A 12261-nucleotide genomic window follows, 5' to 3' on the forward strand; every position below is an offset into this window, starting at 1 on the left:
CGGTGATAGGGCAGCTGAGAAAAGAATTAGCAACTGTCAGCTTATGAAATCACAAACCAAAGGAGGAGGGATAAACATTCTAGATGATGATGATGATGATTGATGATTGATGATGATGATGATGATGATGATGATGATGATGATGATGATGATGATGATGATGATGATGATGATGATGATGATGATGATGATGATGATGATCTTTCCTGGTCAAACAATCAATAATCTCAGAAAAAAGACCTCTGGTATTTTCATATCGACCCACCTTATCTATCCGCGTGGTCTCGTATTTTTCCACCCCACCCCTGTCACCATCCTACCCCTGTTGTAGACCTATTTTGATCAGCCCTTTGTTGAGACTCGCCGCCATTTAAGTGCTATCGACCTTTGATGAAAATCCAAATATTTACCTCCATATCTGGCCTGCTACAGGAGATGGGACTGGTCGATGCTGGCAAGATCGTGATGCAAGAGTTTTGAAGGTTGGAAGGAGGCTGAAGGTGGGTCCCTCCTGGCCCAGTACCTCCGTAACTTGTCCATGCACCGAGGGACCAGATCATCTTTATTGGGTAAAGTGCGGCTGGACACGGGATGATGATCCTATTGGAGGAGTCCTGTCGAAGACATGCCACAACCTGTCACCTGCAAGTCTCTTATCCTCCGAAGTTGTTGTCATCGAGCTCTTCGAGCTGCACCCGATCGAGAAAGCTCGGCACGCGGTAAGCTGCAGGTAACGCCGTTACCACCTGGGTTAGAGGATTTGTCAGTACATTACATCAAACATTACATTGTCAGCATTACCTCAAGCATATATTGTCAACACATTACACAAATCTGTCGATCATCAGTGCATTCCATCAAACATTGTTTGTTTGTTTGCTTGCTTGCTTGCTTTCTTGTTTGTTTGTTTGTTTGTTTGTTTGTTTGTTTGTTTGTTTGTTTGTTTGTTTGTTCGTTTGTTTGTTCGTTCGTTCGTTCTTTTGTCATGGAATAGTGGAGGCCGAGTAGAAATTTTCAAACTTGCCAGTGACATAGCCATGACTGTCACAGCAATGTCAGGCGATGACCTGCTCCATGTTTAATAACTCCTGGATAAAGGAAGGAGACAAGGGTCATGTGATATCAGCTCAGATCTTACGCCGTCTAATCGCTCTACACCACGTGCTACCCAACCCCACCTCGACACACACCCACCCCTGCTTGTCCCCCTGTCTGTTTGTCAGTCTATCGAATCTTCGTGCTCGAATGTCTGTTGATATGCCAACATATGTCTCAGGGTCTCAGCATATTTTGTCTTTGCTTCGCTGTCGTTCTGTAACTCTCGATAATCTGTGCGTGCGTGCGTGCGTGTGTGTGTGAACTGCACAAGATGTTCCTCGATGATAAGGGGAATCAATGACGAGCTCAAGTAAGGTTGCTAGAATCCATAAAGCGACCATAAACAAGTTTCAGACTGTGAGTAAAAATGTCAGCGACAGTAATCACACGGGTGGGACAATCGTTTTCAAGTTGTTAGGGGCTCTGCACACAAACACGCTGCCTCGCGACGACACTGGGTGGGCATGTCCATGATGTCCCACACCCCAGCACGTGTGTGTCGTGCACGTGAGAGAAAACTGAGTTTACCTATTACTCTTAACACTTGCTGTCATATTCCCCATGAAAATATAGTTCTCATCCGCAACGCGGCGATTTTTGACTCTTAAATCTTCACTCAATGTTTGCCAGACAGGAAAGTTGCTGGAACAATCGTTTGTTGTTCCTGACATGTTCCACTGTCCAGAGTGATTACATTACATAAGCTGAAACCGTTTTTTCAGAAAAAAAAGAAACTAAAAACGGAAAGAGTGGAGGGGAAAAAAAGAAAAAGAAAAGATCCAGAAAAAAATGTTGGTATGAAAGTAAGAAAGATGAAAGTGATTGTTGCAGGAAAACACAGGCTGTGGCGGAAGTGAGGCAGTGGGCGTGGAGAGCAGAAGACTGACAAGAGCAGAGTTTTATTGTGTGTGCTCTGACTGGGGACAACGATCGCAAGGAGCAGGTCAGTGGGGCATCATGTGCCCCGACAGTGGCTGGCAGACCCGGGCGGCATGCTGCCCTCCTTTCTGCATGTGTTTCATGGCTGGGCCACTCGAGCGAGACATTACGAGGGAATGTCACCTCCCCCGGGAGGGAGGGAGTAGGTGGACTGGGAGGGAGGGTGTATGAGGGATGATAGCAGGGTGGCATGGGATTTGGATCTTGCAGAAAACTGCAACAACACACAAGGCTTGTATATATATGGGGTAGATTGTGTGTGTGTGGTTTGTTTGGTTTGTTTTTGTTTTTGTTTTGTTTGGTTTTTTTTTTTAGTTTGTTTTTTGTTTTTTGTTTTGTTTTGTTTTTTTTTGGTGTGTGTGTACAAACTGAGTCTGTACTGAAAAGTTTTTATTCTGTGACTGTGTTAATCTGTTCTTTGTTGTCCGTTTGCTTGTGTACATGCAACATGTGTGCGATGTTTTCCAGTCGGGAACATTTTAACTAACCTCAGGTGCAAAAGTTACTATGTGATCTCCACAGGTTCAACCAAGCATATCATATCTTTTATCTGGTCAACAAGGAAGGTAGGGAAGAAATTTAAGGGAGTGTTTGTTTTGAGTAACTTGATCTTAAGGAATTTATGTTCCTTGTCCTTTTGTAAGTCAGGAACAGAATGAGTGAAAGAAATAAAGTCCTGAAAACGGTTTACAGATTAACGAGTGTTGAAGGCTCGTTATTGTCGGTTTTCCCATCGATAGAAAATGTGGGTTTGCACAGTTTATCGAGCACAGACATAGGTTTATCGTGCACAAAACTTCACAAACATGGGGAGAATAAGTACTGTCATCCTCTTCCCGTTTCTGTCACGTGATGACCTTCCATGATTAGAACATTTATCGATGTTCGGTTGGATGACGGACGCGGGTGGCCGCAGGGAAACGGAAGTTCTGACTCCAGCTTGTTCTGGCTTACTCCTCGTAAAAGTTGACCATCTTTGAATAAAACAGCTGCAAAACAAACCAAAAAACTCACACGTTCTTTGTGTATTTTTACTGGGGAAAAACATGCATGTACGAAATTATTCGACCTAGCTAAGCATCAATCCTTATTGAACAACCCTCGTCTACTCACTATATCTCTTCCCACCCACCCCTCTAAAAAAAATACTAATTACTATTTAGCCTCATGGTCATGCGAGAATACTCAGGTATTCTCTCAGTCTGTGAATAAATTTATATTCTTCCTCTATCACTGTTTATATAATTTGTAGCCTCTCAGCCTCTGTGAGCATTAGTGGATGTAATTTTTGTGACTGTAAACAGACAGAAATAACTGGGTTAGGGTCTCTGTAGCTTATACCTCTGCAGATCGCTATTTTCCGTGAACTTTTGCAGAAAAAAATACTGCATAGGAGAAGAATTCATACTGACTGCTCCTTCTTTCACCTGAACAAACAGCCAAGAGTTTAGTGACAGGATTAAAGGTGCCCGAGGGTGATGCATCGACACGAAAGCTTCTTCGCAAACTGCTTGTGCTCGTCACTGAGCTGCTCAAACCCTGGACGATGAGGCATCTGCCACCCAAGACCGCCAGGTGCTAGTAGTGGGAGATGGTCCGAGCTGATTCTCAGTCCAACAATAGTGTGGACTACGAGGCTACGAACAGTCCGACAGAGTGCAAACATTTCCAACAGCAGGATGGTATCTCCAAGAGGATGCCAACAGCTCCACAGGTTCTCTGATGAGCTTTTTCTTTGATTACTTTTAGGAAATCAACAATGTACGTGTCTGGCAGCACGAGCAGGATTTGATATAGCTGATAAGAAATAGTGAGAAATTGTTGGAAATAGTTCAGTAAATGTCAGATTCAATTTAGCAATCGCTGGCAAATGTCGGCTGTCTGCTGTCGCTTGTCTGGACCAGTCTACATTCCAGTAATTGGAATATCGTCCAGGGATCCACATAGAGAGATGGTCTGCTGACTCTCATTCCATCCCCTTCTTCTCCGAACTTTATATAGAAAATTCCCAAGTATATGGACCTTTTATGTCGAAAGAAAAATGGGGATGTTTCCCCTACGGTTAGGCTTCGGGAAAATCAGTTTTTGCACAGGTGTGCACAAACACGAGCAAACACGTATCCTCACACCAAGAATGGATTGTGTTGACTCATGAGTCGGCAATCCAGTCTGCATAAGTATATCCACATCGGATCAGTCTACATCGCAACAGCAAGTGAAAAATGTTGCATCAGGGTTGGTCGGAGGAACTTGGGGAAGGCTGGGAAAAGCTGCTTCTGTATTAAGAGTGCTACTGAATGCCTTTGGCAGAGAATGGCTGAAATGAAGAATGTTAACAATTGTGGCAAAGATGTAATTGTGTAATTGTAATGCACAAAAATGGTGAGGTAAGCAAGTAGGTGACAGTCTGCCATCTGGAGGTAATGTCAATGGAGGGCAGTCTCGCACCCTTGTAACCTTAAGTCGCCGGTTGTTGACATTGTGTATTGCAATGACATTTTCATAGTTTTGAAAGATTGTTGATCGTATACCTCTATTGACTTTAAATCCTTTGTACTTATTTGACTGTCCGTTCATGCCTGCAATTATGCTGACCAATCAACTCATCTGGTTGAGCATTCTCCAAACCTTGTCCTTCATTGCTGACCAACCCGAAAATAAGACCATCAGATGAACTTTTCTTATTGTTTACTTTAGTTTTATACATTTTGCAAATATAAATCTTTGTCCTGTCAATCAAAGATGTCCTTGTGTTTTCATTCCACCTGGACTTTTTGCCCTTGGATGTTCTGTTAAAAATAGTATCCCTGCTCTATGACATTGTTTTCTACAATCTCCTGTCATCGGCCTGTCAGTGGGTGATCCATGTGGCGATGTTTTCTACATGTGGCGAGTCCCGCCCCTGACATTTGACAGTACAGCAAAGGACCTTTGTGCACTGGCACGGATTCAAGTAACAATGCCAGTATGAAGAGCTTGAGGAACATCCTGGTGGTGTCAATCTGCCGCCTGGCAAAAATATTGTTGGCGAACCACCGTTGTACCAGAACAGATTCGTTGCCGCCCCTTGACTGTGACCGATGGAGAAAGGCTCGAACCCATCGAGTTCATCGACCTCGGAATAGACAGACAGACCTTTGATCAGTACCCTCCGCCCATGATTGTCACATTATGTAGTCAGACTGTTCTGCAACAAGACAAGATTCTGCAAAAAAAAAAAAAAAAAAAAGAAAAAAAAAAGAAAGAAACATTTATTAATACCACTAAAAGTATTTTAGTTTTCTTTGTACTTGCTTTATAAAGCGCCTCGGTCACGAAAGCTTGCATGTGACTCAAACCAGATGTATCTGATTCTCAAAACACTCGTCCCTCACAAACACAAGGCCCTCACAAACAATGGTGGGGTTAGTAGCAGTGGCAGAGATGGTTGTAGTTGTGGGGACGGTGTTAGTGGTGGTGATGGCGGTGTTGGTGGTCCTGACCTTGTCTTTTTAACAACAACAAAATCAAATTCTAAATAGTCTTAGTGGAAGTGGATTATTTAAAACTCTCTCTCTCTTGTCCCCCCCCCCCCCCTCGATTTCTTTTGTGGTATTTTATAGTTCCTCATCTTATTTCATTTGATGTATTGTAGAGCTAGATGTCAGGAAAAGCACAAATTTAGTAATACATTTTATATTTTCATGTGTGTGTCTAGCTGTCTGGACTCGGTTCAACCCGGTAAACTATTTGTCCTCGCTCAGTTCTTGTTAGTAAACACTGCTCGTTCTCTCTCTCCCACACACACCCCTCAAAACCCTTCTGCGCAGTTTGATGGAGGGCGCTTCATTCATCAACACCGCTTGACCTGGCGCGTGCTCATCCCCGCTTGCGTCATCACCTTCGTGTACTAACAATCATCCAAGCTCCTTCTACTCACTTCTGTTGATTTACGACATCCGAAACCTGAATTTGTCCATCCTTCACAACAATAACAGAATTCTTTAATTCATACAAGTTTTCTTCATTTTTGTAATACAGGAACGACTGTGGGTGTGGATGTAACGGCGGTTTGTAGCAGGTGAAGTGAACAGTATCGAGCGGTTAGCAAGCTGGGTTTCAAATTATCGGACGAGAATCGACACATACGTGTTTGTCGGTCTGTTTGTTTACGCCAGCAGGCTGTTGGTGTGCGCCAAGTTCAGCTCGTGTGATAAGTATAGCGCGGTTTTGGCGTTATTCCTTGTATAACCGCGCTGTACGATGTCCTGGCACGAGGCCATGCCCTTGTCCGCCATCTACAATCCGTCCCAGCATTCCTCGCGGCGTGACGCAACCACCTGCGACCTTCAGGGTATCACGTCCCAAATCTCGAAGTACCAACGCGTGTGGTGAGAGGTGGGTGAGTGGGAGGTGGTGAGAACACATCAACTGTTCGTCTAGCAGTACATAACAGCTCTGATGTTGCTGTCAGTGAACGAAGGTGAAGCTCACTGGTGGATGCTTAGTCCATCTCTCACTCTCAAGAAGGAATGTTTTAGCGGCTGTAGCTGCATGGTTGAATGGTTACGGATTTCAGGTTAAAATTATGTTATTCGCATGAAAAAAATTGATAACACTTAAGTGGTAGGTTTTTTGTTTGTTTGTTTGTTTGTTTTTTTGGCATTGCAACAATTTTTTACAAACTATTCACATTGGACGGATTTAGTTTCTCACTTCTGCAGTATCGAAGTCGCATAGGTACGTCTGTCGTCAACGCTCCATAATATCACAAGCTAAAGGGATACTCAAGGCTTGTGATAAGGCTGTACTGGCGACGGTCAAACGTTTCAAAAATATATTTAGTTACAACGACAGAGCACGAGAGCGATACAGGAGAAATAAAGGATTCGTTTCTCACTTAATTACCACTTATTAGCACTATTTCAGTTGCCGATGTTTATAAACAGTGAAAAAATCCAGTGAAATCGACCTTTGTGTCCTTCCGCCGAGTAACCACGATAGCTTCCCGAGATAGTCAAGCAGACGAGTCTTATTGTGATGTCAGAGTCTTCTTGTGACGTCAGTCTCCTTATGACGTCACACGCACAGGAAGTGTCTGAGGTCATTGCTAAGATTTGACGTCATTTTATCGTATGACGCACTCTGTGTGTCAGGCTTGTAAGGCTCTGTCTGTCGGAAACTAATGAAAAGACAATTTTGAATCTTTTCCATCTTTTCGTGGCAATCGGGTGCAGCACATTCTCGAGGCATGGTTGTCACTATGGAAACCACACGTCATAGGGTCACGTGACGGAGAATGAGACTTCGTGGAAGCAAAAAAAAGAGTCCCGTGTAATTTCTCTTATTAAACACAACATTCTACTAAAAACCTTCAACGTTTTCCACATGAACACACATATAAATAGACGAGATTCAAATGTATCCTACTCTGTACGTGAGCAGTTTTATTTTGCCTTTAGAATCCCTTTAATGTGCGAGAGTGTTCCTCTGTCTTTCTCTCCAATCACAGTCCAGAAGCGTCCTCGACCATGTGTGTGCACATGCACAAGGTGCATCACGCGCTGAACCTCCCCATTGTCATGGAGATGGTGGGTGGCGGTAAGTAGAGAAAGGTCCAGAGAAACTAAAGCCTACGATGATGCAAATGAAACAAATCTCGGCCGCGTGCCTCTTCTCGATCTGGGCTGCCCGACCAGCTATTGCGAAACGCCTTACCCATCATCCCCCACCCTCACCGCACCACCCCACCACCCCGTCCACAAAGAGTTATGCCGCGCTGGGACTATAGTGCGCAGTCTCACCTCCCGTAGGTAGAGGTCGCCCAACGTGCCTGAAGGTGAACAGCGAGCCGCCCAATGACAGCAGCGCTGTCGCCGAGCCAAGCCCTGGTGTAGGTTAGTAGGTTTTTTGTCGTGAAACACGAAGCCGTCGTCCCCGCTACTTGGCTCAACTCCTCCCTCCCTACATCTATCCCCACCCTCCCCTGTACGTCACTTGTTAAGGTCACGTGACACGTCCTGCCGAGACACTGGCTTCAAGTTGCGAGGCGCAGACACAGAGTTCGGTTCCTCTGTTTGTGTTTTGGTTTTTTTTTTTTTTATGAATGTTGAGAGTTTTGAGCGCGACACAACAACCGAAGGGAGGACTTGAAAAAGGGGTGAGGTAGTGTGAGGCAGTGAGGTAGTGTGAGGGCAAGAGACCTCTGACCCTGCTGTCCTTATCCTGCAATACTCATGATGCAATATAGTGGTCTTTGATCTAATTATAGTTCAGAGATCGGGGTAGCTGGTGGGGTGCAGGCTTCAAAGCTAGCGACAAGGCGAGATAAAAGTAAGGGTAGGGGGAATGGATGGATGGTGGGGGAGGGGCAAAGAGGTAGAAGCAAGCAGTGACCGTTATATATTCTAGACATCCCCACGTCCAGATATGGAAGGTTCTGAACGCTTATCCCCACCAGACTGTGACGGCTGGGTAGGAGGTACACCTACACATACCGACACCCGATACACTACACTGTTGTGTACCTATATAACATTGTGTGTGTGTGGTAAGGGCTGGCTGGATGGATGGCTGGATAAACAAGCATAATTTCTCTCTCTTGACATGTAAATATCTGTTCAAGCCCCTGGTTTTTCGATCTGGTGGGCCACACTCGCCGAGCGGTAAAGTCGGTCGGGGGGGAGTGGGTGTGGGGTGGTGGTGGCGGTGGTGGTGGTGGTCTATCAACGTGGCAACGCTTGCAGCTGTCGCTCTGAACAGGCGGGAGGAGAGGGGGAGGTGCAGAGGGCGGAGGATGTGCCTTGCAGTGAATTGTTGTATTGTACCTCGCGCCCCACTTGTTGCATCGCGAACCTCGGCAAGAAACCTAACCGCACTCAGGAGAGTGCTAGAAAGATGAAAAATAATCTTGGGATGAGGATGGGGCCCGGGTGAGGGTGCAAGGAGGGATGAAATGAAAGACAGACCACAGCTTGGTGCAGGAATTTCAACAAGTTGCAGAACCGAGAGTAGGAAAGGTAGAGACACCGCGCCTGGTTTTAGCAGCAATGAGTTGTGGTTACTTGGACAGACAGGTTAATTATTATCTTATTTATCATGGATACTTTTGTTCTAAATATGGCACAAAATACATTATCAATGAATTAAGACAGGCAACATAATACCACTGGATATTGGTAATATGAGATTAGTCATCAAGACAAGGATGAGATCGTGTATCAAAACATGTAACCCTATAGTTAACCTTTTTGTAAAAATAAAGTTTAATTGTATAGCCGTTAATGAGTTTAAAAGTATCCTGCGTGTAACGGTCTCATATTAATAAGTCTCGCTGGAAGAAATTTCAGCAATTTTTTTCATCCAGAAAGATTTAGCACGTATGGACGAATGAGTTCCTTGTATCATTAGATAATTAGATATTAAAACTGTGGTAAGTATGCAGTGATAGGTAGTAAGTGAGCAAATCATTCGAAAAACTATGATCCAGTCTGTAAATGTTCCTGGCCACACTTCAAATCCAGTCATAGAACGTAGGTGTGATAGGTGTGTAATAGGTGCAAGATGTGATGTACACATGCGATTATTTACTTCGACAAAATTTAGACGAGGGTATCATGTCCTGTTTTGTTTAGTTGCATTTTTTAAAAAGAAACGGATCTTTTGACGTCATCGATAACGTCACAGACACACTACCCTGGAATCGTGTGGAAGTGTTTCAAGTGTCTTCAAATGTCAAGGACTAGAAGGACAGCACCGTCACCTTAGAGAACCTGGACAACAGATTCCCGTTGCTTAGCTATTGTCTCCGTAACAATCTATTATTTAATGTTGATTTTTTTGTTCAAAATTTCTGAGTTTTCGACCTTCAGACTTTGAGTTTTACAATCTTGAAATTCTACAGAACCAAACTAAATTAGCAGGACATACGTGTGAGTCATATGTACCAGACTTGGTCTACATCACCTTCCACACCTTATCTGCCACCTCCATTTCTAGTTTAGCCTTTCATGTGTTCATACCCGAAATTTGCTAATGTATCTGGGTCACAAACTTCTCTCTCTTTCACTCACACAGTCACACACTCACACACACACGCAGTGTCTTGTCGAGAACTAGTTCCGGCCAATCGGCTTCGCTCCACCGGAAGTACGCAAACTGAATCAGCTATTGCCAGACGTTCTGACCCAAAATGGCCGTCTGGCAAGTATCTTATCCTTCTTCTGACCGAAAAAACTCAAAGATAGGAGAAGCAGGCTGATGTCGGGCAGGGAAGCTGTGGGGAATGGGGCGGTACATCAAATAAAAAAAGAAGTTTCTGTAGCCGTGACCGGTTGAGATAACACGGAGTCAACGACCACCTCTGTCTACCGCCATCTTTGTATCCCTGTTTCATGCCTTCATTTCTCGAAAATTTCATCTTTTAAAAACTGTATTATTCCATAACTTCACAGTTCCATTCCTTCACTATTCCAGAACTTCACAATTTTGTCCTTGTAATGTTTCTTTAGTATACGATTGTTCCATTATTTATAGTTTACATTCTCTCCCGATGGGTCTTTGTATGTTGAACTCGCCACACTTCATCTTTGTGTAGTTTTCTAAAGTCCTTTATTTCTTTTTTCCCTTCCCCTGCTTCCCCTGCTCCCCCTGCCCCACACACACCCCTCCAATCCTTTTTTCTGAGGTATATATAAGGAGTCTGGAGTCGTCTCGTCCATGAACAAATGCATCCTTATTTTTATACAAATAACCAGAAATCAGAAATAGAATTTTAGAAACAAATCAATGAATAAAGTTATTTGTTTGCTTTTGAATAAGCTGTGCATGAATCTAAGGGGCGGAAGTAGAAATGGGTAAAGCTGGCTGGTGGGTCGGTGTGGAACTAGCTCACGGCGCACTACTTTCCTACTTCGGAAACCGAGTTTTGCGAGGGTTATCACCCCCGCACATTTGGAAGATAGAAATTTTGTAGAATATATTTCCAGGCTGATGCGGCCATGAACCTGATAGCAGGTTGCATTGCGATACGAGATTCGCCCATGGAATACTCTCGAAAATTCTTTAATCTGTTTGCAGGATGAGACCCTGACCTATCTTCCCAAGACTTCTCTGTCCATTGCTATTTATACCACAGCACTATCTAAACTTCTTCATGTTTTATTTTATGACATCCACTTTGAAAATTAACTCTGAGAGTAATAGTTTTTTTTTTATAAAAAGTACTTGATATTTCTCTTGATAAAAAGTAATACTTGGATTCTTTTAACCATTCATGTAGAAATTTATTTATTATAAAGAAAAGGTATTTAACTATTACTGAAAATCTATTTCTTTATTTCTGTTTTGCAAATCCTGAAGCCTGTTAGAGGTTGAGATATTAGCGGTTTGTTTTTGCCACCAGAGGCGGAAGTTACTGGACAAAAAAAAGTCCCTGTACAAAACTTTCTATCTTTAAAAACAAAAAGTTGTTGTAGCTTTAGTGCGCGTGCGATGTGAGAAGCCGCGTCCTGCTGAAAGTTTTAATTATTTGCTCCTCATGAAACTTGCTCCACGATATTTAAATAAGTAGATCACCTGCTGATGGCATAAAAAACAAGTAATTCCACCCGACATGTTTCTATTTCTGGCGACCAGGAAGCCCTACGGAAATTCTCCAAACCCTCCTGCGAGAGAGGACCGCTGGGGGTAGGAGAGAGAAAAACAAGGGAAGATGAGAGGAATAAAAAAAATTACTATTTTTACAAAAAAAATTCAGGTTTTTTCTCAACTTTCTGGCCTTACACAGCAAATCAGAGACTTGTTGAGAAGCAAATATTAAACTTAATTAGAGAGAAAATAAGAAACTGCATGTCTGAGTCACTTTACCATTGGAGCGGGTGTGCAGAAGCGAACCTAAATATGAACTTGAGTTTGTTGGCTTAACATTACAGAAAAAATCAGTGTGCACACGGAAACTCAAGTTCACTAAGTGCAAAATTTCTTGCTTTATGATTGCCATCCCCAAGGTTTAACCTCTTTCTCTATAACTGGATGAGCCGGACAACTGTGAATAGCAGTTACCCGACTTTTCCTCTGACGAGCAAAAAGATGGCGGTTAGACGAGAATGTTTGATGTTTAGAAAACATTTGAGGAGTGACCGTATATTTCGAGAGAGAATCCACTTGGCAGGTTTCGATTCCGACGACCTGATTGATATCTTGTATCTGTATGATGTGATAGGACATTGATTACCCACGTGGTGG

This window comes from Pomacea canaliculata, linkage group LG5 (genome assembly GCF_003073045.1).
Source record: "Pomacea canaliculata isolate SZHN2017 linkage group LG5, ASM307304v1, whole genome shotgun sequence".
In the NCBI taxonomy this organism is placed as follows: Eukaryota; Metazoa; Mollusca; class Gastropoda; order Architaenioglossa; family Ampullariidae; genus Pomacea; species Pomacea canaliculata.